The sequence below is a fragment of the Felis catus genome, chromosome D1 (assembly GCF_018350175.1).
Source record: "Felis catus isolate Fca126 chromosome D1, F.catus_Fca126_mat1.0, whole genome shotgun sequence".
NCBI lineage: Eukaryota > Metazoa > Chordata > Mammalia > Carnivora > Felidae > Felis > Felis catus.
The window spans coordinates 68448769-68461915 of record NC_058377.1 but is presented as its reverse complement, the minus strand read 5'-3'; the positions used below and the strand labels follow the sequence as shown (position 1 = coordinate 68461915).

At 44.5% G+C, this 13147-nt stretch overlaps 1 pseudogene; it reads right to left on the bottom strand.

Moving 5' to 3' along the window:
- Positions 1-1958: 1958 nt before the first annotated feature.
- Positions 1959-11769, bottom strand: LOC109492003 (annotated as a pseudogene).
- Between the last annotated feature and the right edge of the window lie 1378 nt (positions 11770-13147).

Below are 13147 nucleotides of genomic sequence, written 5' to 3'. Positions count from 1 at the left end.
GGTAAATGGATAAACAAAGTGTTGTCCATCCATACAAGATACTGTTCAGCAATAAAAAGGAACTCAGTCCTGACTCATGCTACATCACCACACCACAAAAACAGTATGCTAAGGGAAAGGAACTATGCAATAAAGAATATATATTGTGTGATTCTGTTTATTGGAAATGTCTAGAAAAGGCAGTTCTACAGCTAGAAAGCAGATCGGTATTGTCTGGGGCTCGAATGGGAGTTTGACAGCAAACGAACAGGAGGAAATGTTCTGGCGTGATAAAGATGTTCTAAAACTGAACCATAGGGATGGTTGCATGATTGTCTACGTTTACTAAAAATCACTGAATTATATGCTTACAGTGGGTGAATTTTATGTTGTGTAAATCATACCTCAGCAAAGCTATAAAAAAGTTATGTCTATAACCTTGGACCCAGTAAGTTCATGTCAAGGGCATAATCAGAAATGTACACAAAGACATATCAAGGATGCTCACAACAGTGTTTTTTTTAAGTTAATGAAAAACTAGAATCTGAATGCTTAGTAACAGATAATAAATGATTAATAAGTGGTGATGCACTCGCTAGACTAGTATGTGACCATTAAGAATGGTATTTACCAAGAATTTTTAACAACCTGGGGAAACGCTTAGGATAGAGTACAAAAGCTGTTCCGGTGGCCTGATTTCTCCATGAGCAAAGAGTCTATAGATAAATGTTTATTTTTAAACACACTTGAATTTGTTCTGTGTGAATGCGTCGAATGCATTCTGTTGAATGCGTCTGTACATGCAACACAACCAGATGTATATATATAGACTTTTTTCCTTCTGGATATGTAGAAATAGTAAACAGCTGGTGATTATATAAGTAATTCTTGTTGTTTGTTTTGTCCTTTATCTTTTCTGATATGTTTCTTCAAAAAGCATGTATTCATTTTAAAGCCTGAAGAAAAAAAGAAAGAAAGGAAAGCGATGGCAGGCCTCTCTTCTCCTTGTCAGAGGAGGGGCTGTGGTTTCCTGAGTGAGGGGTACACCCTGGCCTCGATACAATGAGACAGAGGGCCTATCAGCTACTGCAGATGTAAATGGCAGCCAACACACCTGGAAACAGCTGTCTCAGTCCATTCGTCCCAGCCTGGACTCATTGATCTTAAAACAGGGCCAGCCTTAATGCAAGGACACTTCCCTTTTCATTAGCCAAGAGGAGGAGCTCCTACCAGGGAAAGGTCTCCAGGGGCTGGTGTTTTGTCACTGCAGCGAAGGGAAGGTAACAATGATCTTAGAAACAGATGCATGAGACTTACTAGGAACTGCTGGACAAATACCACGTAATTTCACTCATATGTGGAATTCAGGAAACAAATGAGCAAAGGGAAAAAAGAGAGAGAGAGAGAGAGAAGCAAACCTAGACACACACTCTTAATTTTAGAGAACAAAGTGATGGTCACCAGAAGGGCGGTGAGTGGGGGAATGGGTGGATAGGTGATGGGGATTAAGGAGGGCACTTGTGATGAGCACCAGATGCTGTATGGAAGTATTGAATCACTATATTGTACACCTGAAACTAATACTATTCTGTATTTTAACTCACTGGAATTAAAAAAAAAAAAACTTTTAAGAAACCTGCTGGAAACCCAGTCTATAAGCTGGGGAATCACGGGGAGAACCTAAACCTGGGGGGGAGAGAGACGAGGGTTTGACTCCTGGTTTTGCTACAGAAGCCACACTCTGTGGAGTCTGGAATGAGCTACAGATTTAAACAGAAATTCAGTTTCCCCACCTTTAGATGGGAGACGAATAGACTGCCTATTTCCAAAATGGAAATCTACATCATTGGCTAATAAGATTCAAGGAATAAAGGGGATAGATTCGTGTCCCAGAGCTAACATAACAAATTATCACAACCTGGGTGACTTAAAACGACAGGAATTTATTCTCCGAAATTCTGGAAGCTAGAAGTCCAAAATCAAGGTGTTGGTGACATGCCCTCTCCAAAAGCTTTCTGGAAGACCTCGTCTGGCTTGTCCATGGCGGAATCCGCAAAGACTAGAAGAATAGTAACAGGTACATGCTCAACAGAATTTATACAAATAACAAACTGGTGAATAATTCAGAGGACAATGAATTATGTTTTGTCTTATGATAACCTTTTTACTCCTAAAATAAAAGCAACATATGTTCATTTTATAAAATACCAAAAACACACATAAGCAAAAAGCTTAAAATCTGCCAGAATCACACCTTTTGCAGATAAACTACTAATATTATTGCATATAATTAATATGCAATAATAATAATGCAATATTATTGAATATAGTTATCCAATATTTATATGGTAACTTTTTGTTAAACATCATACTGTAAACACATTGTTGTAACCTGATTTTTACACCTAACATTTTATGAATATCTTTCTGAGTCATTACATATATTCCTTGACCCACCATGGGGTTACATCCTAATACACCCATCCTAAGTTGAAATATTGTGAGTCAAAAATGCAGGCACACATTGGATATACTGTGGGTTTAGTTCCAGACCACCCCAAGAAAGCGAATATCACAATAAAGTGAGTCGAATGAATTTTTTGGTTTCCCGGTGCGTATAAAAGTTATGTTTCCACTAATACTATAGTTTATTAAGTATGCAATAGCACTGTGTAAAAAAAAAAAAAAAAGCTCTGTACATATCTTAATTTAAAAATAATTTCTTGTGGGGGCACCTGAGTGGCTCAGTCGGTTAAGCGTCTGATTTTGACTCAGGTCATGATCTCACGGTTCTTGAGTTCGAGACCCACTTTGGGCTCTGTGCTGATAGCTCAGAACCTGGAACCTGCTTTGGATTCTGTCTCCCTCTCTGTCCCTCCCCTGCTCCTGCTGTTTCTCTCTCCCTCCAAAATAAATAAATGTTAAAAAAATTTTTTTTAATAAATAAATAAATAATTTCTTGGGGCGCCTGAGTGGCTCACTTGGTTGACTGTCTGACTCTTGGTTTTGGCTCAGATCATGATCTTGTAGTTTGTGAGTCTGAGCCCTACATTGGTCTCTGCACAGACAGTGCAGAGCCTGCTTGGGATTCTCTCTCTCCCTACCCCTCCCCTACTTGTGCACATGCTCGCCTGCTCTCTCTCTCTCTCTCTCTGTCTCTCTCTCTCTCTCTCTCTCTCAAACAAATAAGCATTACAAAATAATTTCTTGCTAAAAAATGCCAACCATCATTTGAGCTTTCTGGGAGTCATAATCTTTTTGCTGGTGGACTGTCTCGTCTCAGTGTTGATGGCTACTGACTGATCAGGTTGCTGGGTTGCTGAAGGTTGGGCTGGCTGTAGCGATTTCTTAGAATAAAACAACATTGAAGTTTCCTGCATCAATTGACTCTTCCTTTCATGAATGATCTCTCTGTAACACACAATGCTATTTGATGGCATTTTACCCACAGTAGAGCTTCTCTCAAAATTGGAATTAATCCTCTCAAACTCTGCTTCTGCCTTATCAACTAAGCGTATGTAACATTCCAAATCTTCTGTTGTCATTTCAACAGTCTTCACAGCCTCTGCACCAGGAGTAGATTCCATCTCAAGAAAACCCTTCTTTTTTTTCTCCTCAGGAAGCAACTCCTCATCTGTTCAAGTTTTATCATGAGATTGTAGCCATTCAGTTCCATCTTCAGGCTCCACTTCGAATTCTCATTCTCTTGCTTTTCCTGCCAGGTCTGCGGTTACTTCCTCCACTAAAGTCCCTCCTTAAAAGTCATCCATGAGGGCCCAAATCATCTTCTTCCAAACTCTTGTTACTGTTGATATTTTGTTCTCTTCCCATGAATCACGAATATTCTTAATGGCATCTAGAATGGTGAATCCTTTCCAGAAGGTTTTCAACTGACTTTGCCCAAATCTATCAGAGGAATCACGATCTATGGCAACTACAGCCTTACAAAATATGTTTCTTAAATAATAAGACTTGAAAGTCAAAATTACTCTTGGATCCATGGGCTGCAGAATGGATATTGTGTTACAGGCATGAAAATGTGAGTCTTGTTGTACATCTCCATCAGAGCTCTTGGGTGACCAGGTGCATTGTCAATGAGCGGTAATATTTTGAAAGGAATCTCTTTTTCTGAGCAGGTCTCAAATATTAAATATTCAGTGGACTTAAAATATTCATAAATCACGTTGTAAACAGATGTGCTGTCATCCAGGCTTTGTTGTTCTATTGATCGAGCACAGGCACAGTAGATTGCACACAATTCCTAAGGGCCCCAGGATTCTCAGAATGTTCCATGAACAATGGCTTTAACTCAGAGTCACCAGCTGCATTTGACTCTAACAAGAGAGTCAGTCTGTCCTTTAAAGCTTTGATGCCAGGCACTGACTTCTCTTCTCTAGCTATGGAAGTCCCAGATGATATCTTCTTCCAGTAGAAGGCTGTTAGGTCTACATTAAAAGTCTGTAATTTAGTGTAGCTACCTTCATTAATTCTTTTAGTTAGATCTTCTGGACAACTCACTGCAACTTCTATATAAGCACTTGCTGCTTTACCTTGTGCCTTTATGTTACAGAGACGGCCTCTTCCCTTAAACCTCATGAACCAACCTCTGCTAGCCTCAAACTTTTCTTCTGCAGTTTCCTCACCACACTCAGCCTTTCTAGAATCAAAGAGAGTTAGGTCCGTGCTCTGGATTAGGCTTTGGCTCAAGGGAATGGTGTCGTTGGTTTGATTCTCTACCCAGACCACTAAAACTTTCTCCATATCAGCAATAAGGCTTTTTAACTTTCTTATTATTTGTGTTTTCACTGGAATAGCACTTTTAATTATCCTTCAAGAACTTTTCTTTTTCATTTATAACTTGGCTAACTGTTCGGTGTGAGAGGTCTAGCTATTGGCCGAGCTCAGCTTCCTTACTAAGCTTAATCATTTTCAACTTCTGATTTAAGGTGAGAGACAGGGTGCCTGGGTGGCTCAGTTGGTTGAGCATCCAACTCTTGATTTTAGCTCAGGTCATGATTCCAAGATCATGGGGTCAAGCCTCACATCAGGCTCTGCTCTGTATGTGGAGCCTGTTTGGGATATTTTCTCTCTCTGTCTCTCTCTCTCTCTCCTTCTCTCCCTTGCCAGCTCATGCACTCTCTCTGTCTCTGTCTCTCTGTCTCTAAAAAAAAAAAGACATGTGACTCTTCCTTTCACTTGAAACCTAGAGGCCATGGTAGGGTTACTAACTGGGCTAATTTCAATATTCTTGCATCTCAGGGAATAGGGAGGCCCAGGGAGAGGGAGAGAGAGATGGGAGGATGGCCAGTCAGTGGAACAGTCAGAACATATACAACATTTAAGTTCACCACCTTATATGAACACGGTTCACAATACCCCGAAACAATTACAGTGGTACCATCCGAGATCACTGATCATGAATCACCATAATAAATAATGAAAAAGCTTAAAATATTATGAGAATTACTAAAATTGTGAGGCACACACAAGAAGTGAGCAAATCCTGTTGGAAAAATGGCGCCAATCGACTTGCATGGTGTGGGGCTAACACAAACCTTCAATTTGTTTAAAAAAAACAAACACTGTATCCACGAAGTGCAATAAAGCGAAGCACAATAAAAAGAGATACGCCTATTCACCTAACCAACCTATCATAGCCTCGCCTAGCCTACCTCAAACGTGCTCAGAACATTAGCCTACAGTTGGGCGAAATCGTCTGATACCAACCCTATTTTATAATGAAGTGTTGACTACCTAGCGTAACATATTGAACACAGTACTGAAAGCGAAAACCAGAACAGTTGTATGACCACAGAAGGGTTGTGAGGGTATCGGTTGTTAAACCCTGTGATGGCGTGGTTGACTGGAAGCTTCAGGTTCATCATATCGCTAGCCCAGGAACAGATCAAAATTCACAATTCAGACGACTGTTTCTACTGCATGTGTGTCACTTTCACACCGATGTAAAGTTAAAAAAAAAATCCTAAGTTGAGGGGCACGTGGATGGCTCAAGTCTTGATCTCACGGTCACGAGTTTAAGCTCTGCATGGGGCTCCTTGCTGGGAGTGAAGCTTACTTACACACACACACACACACACTCGTAAGTAGAACCACTGTAAGTCAGGGATCATCTGTATGTAATATCCGACCCTATCAAGTTTTTTGGTTGTATGGTGGGATGACCTATTGAAATACTAACCAAGTTTCCCCTACCCTTCTGAATGTCCTCCTTTTCTGAGACCCTTCCTCCAATCAGACAGCTGTTGAACTGAGCTGGTATCATTGCCTCAGGAAATGGACCGTGTAAGAAACACAGACGGCATTCAAGCTTTGAGGCGGCAGATTACAGATGACTATAGATCCCTTGCCACGGCTCCCATGAAGAAGCAGGGTCTATGTCCCCTCCTGGTGAAGCCAGGCGGGTTTTGTGATTCTGCCGGTAGAATAAGGCAGAGGTGATGTCGTACCGGTTGTGATACCCAAGACTGAAGAGACTGACAGCAATTGTTTCCTGTTTCTGGAGCCAGGTCTCAGAGCCTCCTAGTAAGAAGGCTGACTATCCTGAGGCCGCCATTGTGTGAGAATCCCCAACTTCATGGAAAAGCCTTGGAGGATGAGACTTCATGTGAAGAGAGAGTGTGAGGCTGGGAAGCACCCTTGCACCAGACATGGACGTGAAGACCCAACATGGAAGGGTATCCTTTACCCCTTCCAATCCCTGCTCAAATTCCTGACCCACAAAACAGTGACCAAAATAGGGTTGCTGGATTCAGCAAATAAAAAGATAGGACATCGGTTAAATTTGAATTTCAGATTAAGAACGAGTAATTTTTTAGTCTAAGTATGTCCCCAGTATTGCATGGGATATACTTATACTAAAAAAAAAAAGTACATTGTCTAAAATCCAAATTTAACTGGGATTAAGTTTTATACATATAGTATTTGAAGATAAATTTTAATTTTTTAACACTTAAGGATAAAATATACACAGGTAACATATTCACCATAGTTCACCTGGCAACTCTAGACCAAATTAAAATGTATGTTTTATACCACCAATTTATAGGGTAGCTTGTTATTCAACAATAAAAAACCAAAACAGCAGCAACAGAAAGGAATTGGCGATGGAGAATACACCCGATGTGGAGCTAGAGTCGCTGGACGGAGCTGTTTTTCTCACTCTTGAAAGGAAAACAAAAACAAACACCAAAAAAAAACTTCTTCGATGGGAGAAAAAGAGAAAGAGAGAGGCTAGGACAGGAGCAGGGTCTATTGCACTACATTGCCCCTCCCTCTCCCGGGCAGAGTCCCCTCGTGTAGGGGTGGGTGAGGGAAAGGACGGTGTCACATGCAGACACAGGGGCTGATCTCAGAAAGCAGAAGGAAACAGGCTTTGCTTTCAGGGTCGTCAAGGGCATTCGAGAGATGCCCTTTCACTGCCACAGAGCCAGCGCACCCAGCGGGACTCAGGATGGAGGAGCTGGTGTGGACAAGGGACCCAGTAACAAATGGCAAGAAGGCCCTCTCTCTGCGACCCTTAACGCCATCCCACTTCAACCAACATACGTCACCATACACCTTCCCTGGCCCCAGGAGAGGGGTCAAGGCAACCCGTGCACTTATTGGGATTATTCTCCCCCATTTAGTGAGATATGTCTAAAATAAAACTCATCTCAGGCTCTGGAAATAATGAGATGTATGTTTCTAGCCCACCCGAGTTAATAGACTAAGATTTCTACCGGCTACAGCCATAAACCATTTGGTACTGCCCTGGTGTTGATATATTTAAATTTGAAAACTTATATTTTTGTACGTTAATATTAACACCCCTCAACTCCATTCCATACGCCACGTTCAGACTTCTACCAATCAGCTAAGCAACTGTTCCTAGCAGTTGCCCAGGCATTGCCATATAGGCTGATTAGGAGCAAGCATTCTGGAGCAAGACTGCCAACATTTGCTGCCTAATGGCTGTGTGTCCACGAGCAAGTTACTTAACCTCCCTGGGCCTCCACTTCTTTATCTATAAACTACCAATAGCCATCATGGTATCTACCCCATACCATTGCAATGAGGCTAAAGTGAACATGAGTATGTTTTTATAAGTGTTGGCCATTGGTGCTGTTTCTTGTGCACTTACTTGGAGATTGCATTCGATGCTTACTATTTTATAAAGAGCCGTGGAAAGTAGAAAGGTTGACACCTAATCACTAAACTGTGACAAAGATCAGAAACCATGTGGGGAATCTTTATTCTCAAATGAACACCCTTTGGATTGGCTTGCCGCCTGTAGGTTCATTGGTTAAAGAAAAGAACGAGATTCAGGGAAAAACATACAAAATCTGGAGGCATACCATAGCAGACCCAACGAGTGCCTCACCGTCGCCCCTCAGCATTTACTGCTTCCGTGTCCTGCAGCCTGACTTCCCACCTGCCTGCACTCAAATTTTTGTCTCAGGTGTTGCTTTTGGGGAAACCCCAACTCAGACACATGTTATTCAAGATTGTGTCTAAACAGTTAGGCATGTTCAGTGATTTGACAATGTTTTTAAAATAGTGGTGGGGGAGAGGAATCGTGGATATTAACATCATTTCCAACTTTATAAAGCTTAGGGGCACCTGGGTGGCTTAACTGATTAAGCGTCTGACTCTGGATTTTGGTTCAAGTCATGATCTTGCAGTTTATCTTATCAAGGCTCTGCGCTGACAGCTCAGAGCCTGCTTGGGATTCTTCCTCTCCCTTGCACTCTGTCCCTTCCCCTGCTGGCATATGAGCGCGCTCTCTCTCTCTCTCTCTCATAAATAAATAAACTTTAAAAGCTACTGTTAGTTTTTCAAAATAAGCTACTGTCCCAGTTTCAAACATTTGACATTTGGATGGATTTCTGGGAACGCTCCTGTGTGTGCAAGTCAAGGACAATCTATGATTCAGTCACTCCTTCTCCTGATGGACTTTTGGGTTATTTTCAACTGCTGCTAACACAGACAATGCTTCAACTAACACCTTTGGCAAAATCTGTACACACATCGTGGATTCTCTCTGAAGCGCAAATTCCCTAGAGCAGCATCATGGTCCCAAAAGACGTGCATCCACGTTGCCCAGTTCCTCCCCTGAAAGGCTCTCCTGGTTTGCACTCTACCCCTTCCCTAGGTCTAGCTTCAGAAGTATTTTCTCAACTCCCATGTTCGGCTCATCCGTGACGGTGCGGACACTGCCTTTGGCCCTAGCCGAGGCCTCTGCAGGGCAGGTGAGTTGCAGGTAGTGAGCCGAGCCACTGTGGACACCAGGCAGGGGCAGGGTTCTGGGTCCAGTGTCGGGGTTAAGAGACAGAGATGAGTGGAATCAGGGTCCAGGTCAAGGCTGACCCGGGGAGCAGGGCGGGAGCTACTTGAGAACTGAAACGTTACACAGGGACATGGAGGGTGAGGCCTCACTGCACAGACGGCGACCGCAAAGGCTGCGTCTCTGTGAACCAGGGCGGGGCCTGCATGGCCCATGGGACACCTTCATGCAAATTAGGAAAAGATGCCCCTTCCTCAGGTTAAAAGAAAGGTCGAGTGAGTAGATCTCTGAACAACCTAAACTCTGCCTGCTGAACAGCAGCACTGGCTCCATGCACACACAACACAGGGGCACACTTGGGGACACAGGAAACCCCGCTCCTCCCCACCCACCCCCTGTGAGGCAACCATGTCAGGTTCAAAGTCTCAGGGGCCTGTGAGTCAGGCACTAAAGGGCAGCTAGAGCGCAGGCATTATAGGATGCACACACGTATGCCAAGCTCATGCACAGGCCCAAGTGCCATCGTGAGTTGAGGTCAAAGATAACTCTTCCCTGATACCTATCTGGCGACCCAGAGTCCCTGTGCCATCCAGCATGCACTCACATAAGTTAGTGTGAATCTACCAAGTGGAAGATGCCCCTTAGGTGTAACACCCTTGAGCAGTGCACTACATGAATTCCTGAACATAGGCCACAAGGCACCATCCATTCAAAGTCTACAGCTGAGTAGCAGCCCCCCAACTGGTGGTAGGCTGCTGCTCCTCAAGACCTGCTCTGCGTAAGCTCTGGGTTGGAGCAGACTTCAGTGACTTGAACAGGGAGGGGCTGGGGAGGCCGACTTCAAGCCAGGCCTCCACCACCTCCCGAGGTAGTTCTCTGGGCTCAGACCTGCCAATTAAAGCCCTCGAAGATGAAAGAGGAAGGCTTTGGTAAGCAGCTGGGCGAGATGAAAGTCAAGTCCAAGTGGTGTTTTACAGCCTCCTAAAGGGAGGATTTCTCGGCGTGTCTGGCATTTTGCCATGAACATCCTTGCCACAAAATTAGTTTGCTGGAAGGCAATTCTGCTATGAAGATAAAATAATGAAATCTAAAAGAGGGACACTGAAAAGGATATAATGAGGGGCACCTGGGTGGCTAGGTCGGTTGAGCATCCGACTTCGGTTGAGGTCATGATCTCATGGTCTGTGGGATCAAGCCCCACGTTGGGCTCTGTGCCGACAGCTCAGAGCCTGGAGCCTGCTTCAGATTCTGTGTCTCCCTCTCTCTTTGCCCCTCCCCTGCTCGTTCTCTCTCTCTCTCTCTCTCTCTCTCTCTCTCAAAAACGAATAAACATTAAAAAAAAATTAAGGATATAGTGAAACATGAAAAAAATTAATACAATTCATAATTAATTTCTTCCTTCATTAAGAGAGGTATCAGTTTTCCAAGCACGAGGATACACGCTTGCATCGTGTTGTGCATGGTTCTGGGCTGCTCGTTCTGGGCATGGGGAAGAAAGACTAAGGCTCTAACGCACTTGTAACTGAGCTTTGCTATTGTGGGGACTGGTACGTTTTCACTGTCCTGCAGAGTGTAGCATGCAGTCTGGCCTTTTACTTTCTATTTCACGCCTCCAGGAAGCTTTATCACCGGATCTTCTATCAAAGTGATCTCGGTAGTTGTTACCATCCACCGTCTTAAGATGGCCCACCTACCGGTTGCTGTAAGACCACTGTAAAGGCTAGCTGACATTTACCTACCGCAGTCCCCCCTTGGTCCCGAGGGACCACAGTCCAAGACCCCCTAGGGTACTGAACCCCTGGATGTACTGTTTTTTCCTAGACATACGCACCTAGGATAAAGTTTAACTTATAAGTTAGGCACAGTAAGAGATTAACAATAATAAAATAGAACAATTATAACACTATGCTGTAATAAAGGTTATGTGAATGTGTGTTTCTCAAAATATCTTATTGTCCCGTACTCACCCTTCTTCCTGTGCTGATGGGAGATGATAAGACGCCTACGTGATGAGATGAAGTGCGGTGAATGACCTAGGCAGCGTGACCCGGTGGGCTGCTATTGACCTTCTGGCCCTATGTCGGAAGAAGGATCATCTGCTTCCAGAACGCGGTTGGCCACAGGTAACAGAAACCCTGGAGCCCAAAAAGAGGAGAGCAGGGTCTACTGTAACATAAAAGTGAGAATTGTGTCCATGGAGAAATAAAACCCAATTGACAACTAGCTTCATTCAATACGTCGACTCTGCCAAAGGCAGTGGATTCATCAATGGGGGAATGTAACCAGCCAGCCAGTTATTTTATCTTTTACTGCAAAACTGCCTTACGGTTGATTAGTAATGCAGTGAAAATGCCTGCGGCGAAGATATTTCCAACGAAACTACCTAGAGCTGCTTCTAGGTGCCGCTCATTAAGCTCAGTCAAGAGCTTGCGCCACAAAAACCTGGAGAGGCTCTCGCAGAGGCAGCTGGCTCTCCCTCCCTCGCTCTGACAAATCCATATTCTCATCGTTCTCATCCTTCTCCTGGCCTCACCAGCAGGCCTCCTGGGGGCAAGCTAGTTGGCCCAGACTTCTGGCAGCAGCCCCACCCACCCCTGCACCTGACTCTGCACACCTGCCCCTCCCCAGCAGGAGCCCGGAGCGCAAGCTGTGCATCCCACCAGAGCCCAGGAGCACTGAGATGGAAAGGAGGGGCATGACCTGTGGGGGGTGCCGATGGCTGGGGGGATGGCCGACTGGTGAGCTCCACCCAGCCTGTCCTGCCCCCTGCTCTCTGCTGCTACATCTGAGCTCAGCAGCCTGGCTCACCACCCCACAGAAAGGAGAGCAATTGCCCGTCCCACACACCATGTTTATTTCCCTATTTATTTCCTTATTATCTATCTCCCCCTACGCGAATGTAAGCTCCCAGAGGAAGGGTTTATGTTAGTACCCTATGGCTGCTGTCACAAATTCCCACAAATTTACTGGCTTAAAACAACACAGACTTATTTTCCTACAGTTCTGGAGGGCGGAGGGCTCACTGGCCAAAATCAGGGGCAGAGTTGCATTCTTTTCCGGAGGCTCCAGCGGGGGGAACTCGGCTCCTTCCCTTTCCCAGCTTCCACAGGCCACACACACTCCTTGGCTCGCGGCCCTCGTCCATCTTCAAAGCCCGAAATCGCATCACTCTGACCCCCGCTTCGCCCTCACACGTCTGCCTCTGCCTCTCATCTTCCTCCTCTACTCAGAAGGACCCTCATGATTACGTTGAGCACCCGCCCCCTGATTACCCAAGATAATCTCCCTATCTTCTGGCCAGCTGATTCGAAACCTTAACTCCCCTCTGCATGTAGCACAGACTATGTACGCATTCTGGGATTAGAACGTGGATGTCCGGGGGGGGGGGGGGGAGACATCATTCTACCTACCACAGGGTTTGTCTCTTATTCACCCTTGTATTCCCAGTGCCTGAACGGTATTCTGACACATAGCAGGCCCTCAATAAATACTTGCTGAATGAATAAGTGAATGAATACATGAATAGCTTACTAAGAATAACATTTAATTCATAGTAAACACTTAATCGTGCTTATTAAGAGCCAGGCACTATTCACAGTGCCTTATGTGTATTAACTCATCGGATCCCCGACAGCTCCGTGAGGTATGTTTTATTATTCCCTGCCTTCTGTAGATGAGGGAGTGAAGGCACAGGTGTGTAGTCTGCCCTAGTCTACACAGCGAGTGAGTGGTAAAGCCAGGATTTGATCTCGGATTTACCGAGCACTTCCTGTGTCACCGGCCCTGGCTGGGCGTGTTACATTTCTGATCTCATTTTATCCTCACAAGAGGCCATGAGGAAAACGGGCAGAATGGGAAGTCTGGTCTCAACAGGGACAGAATTAA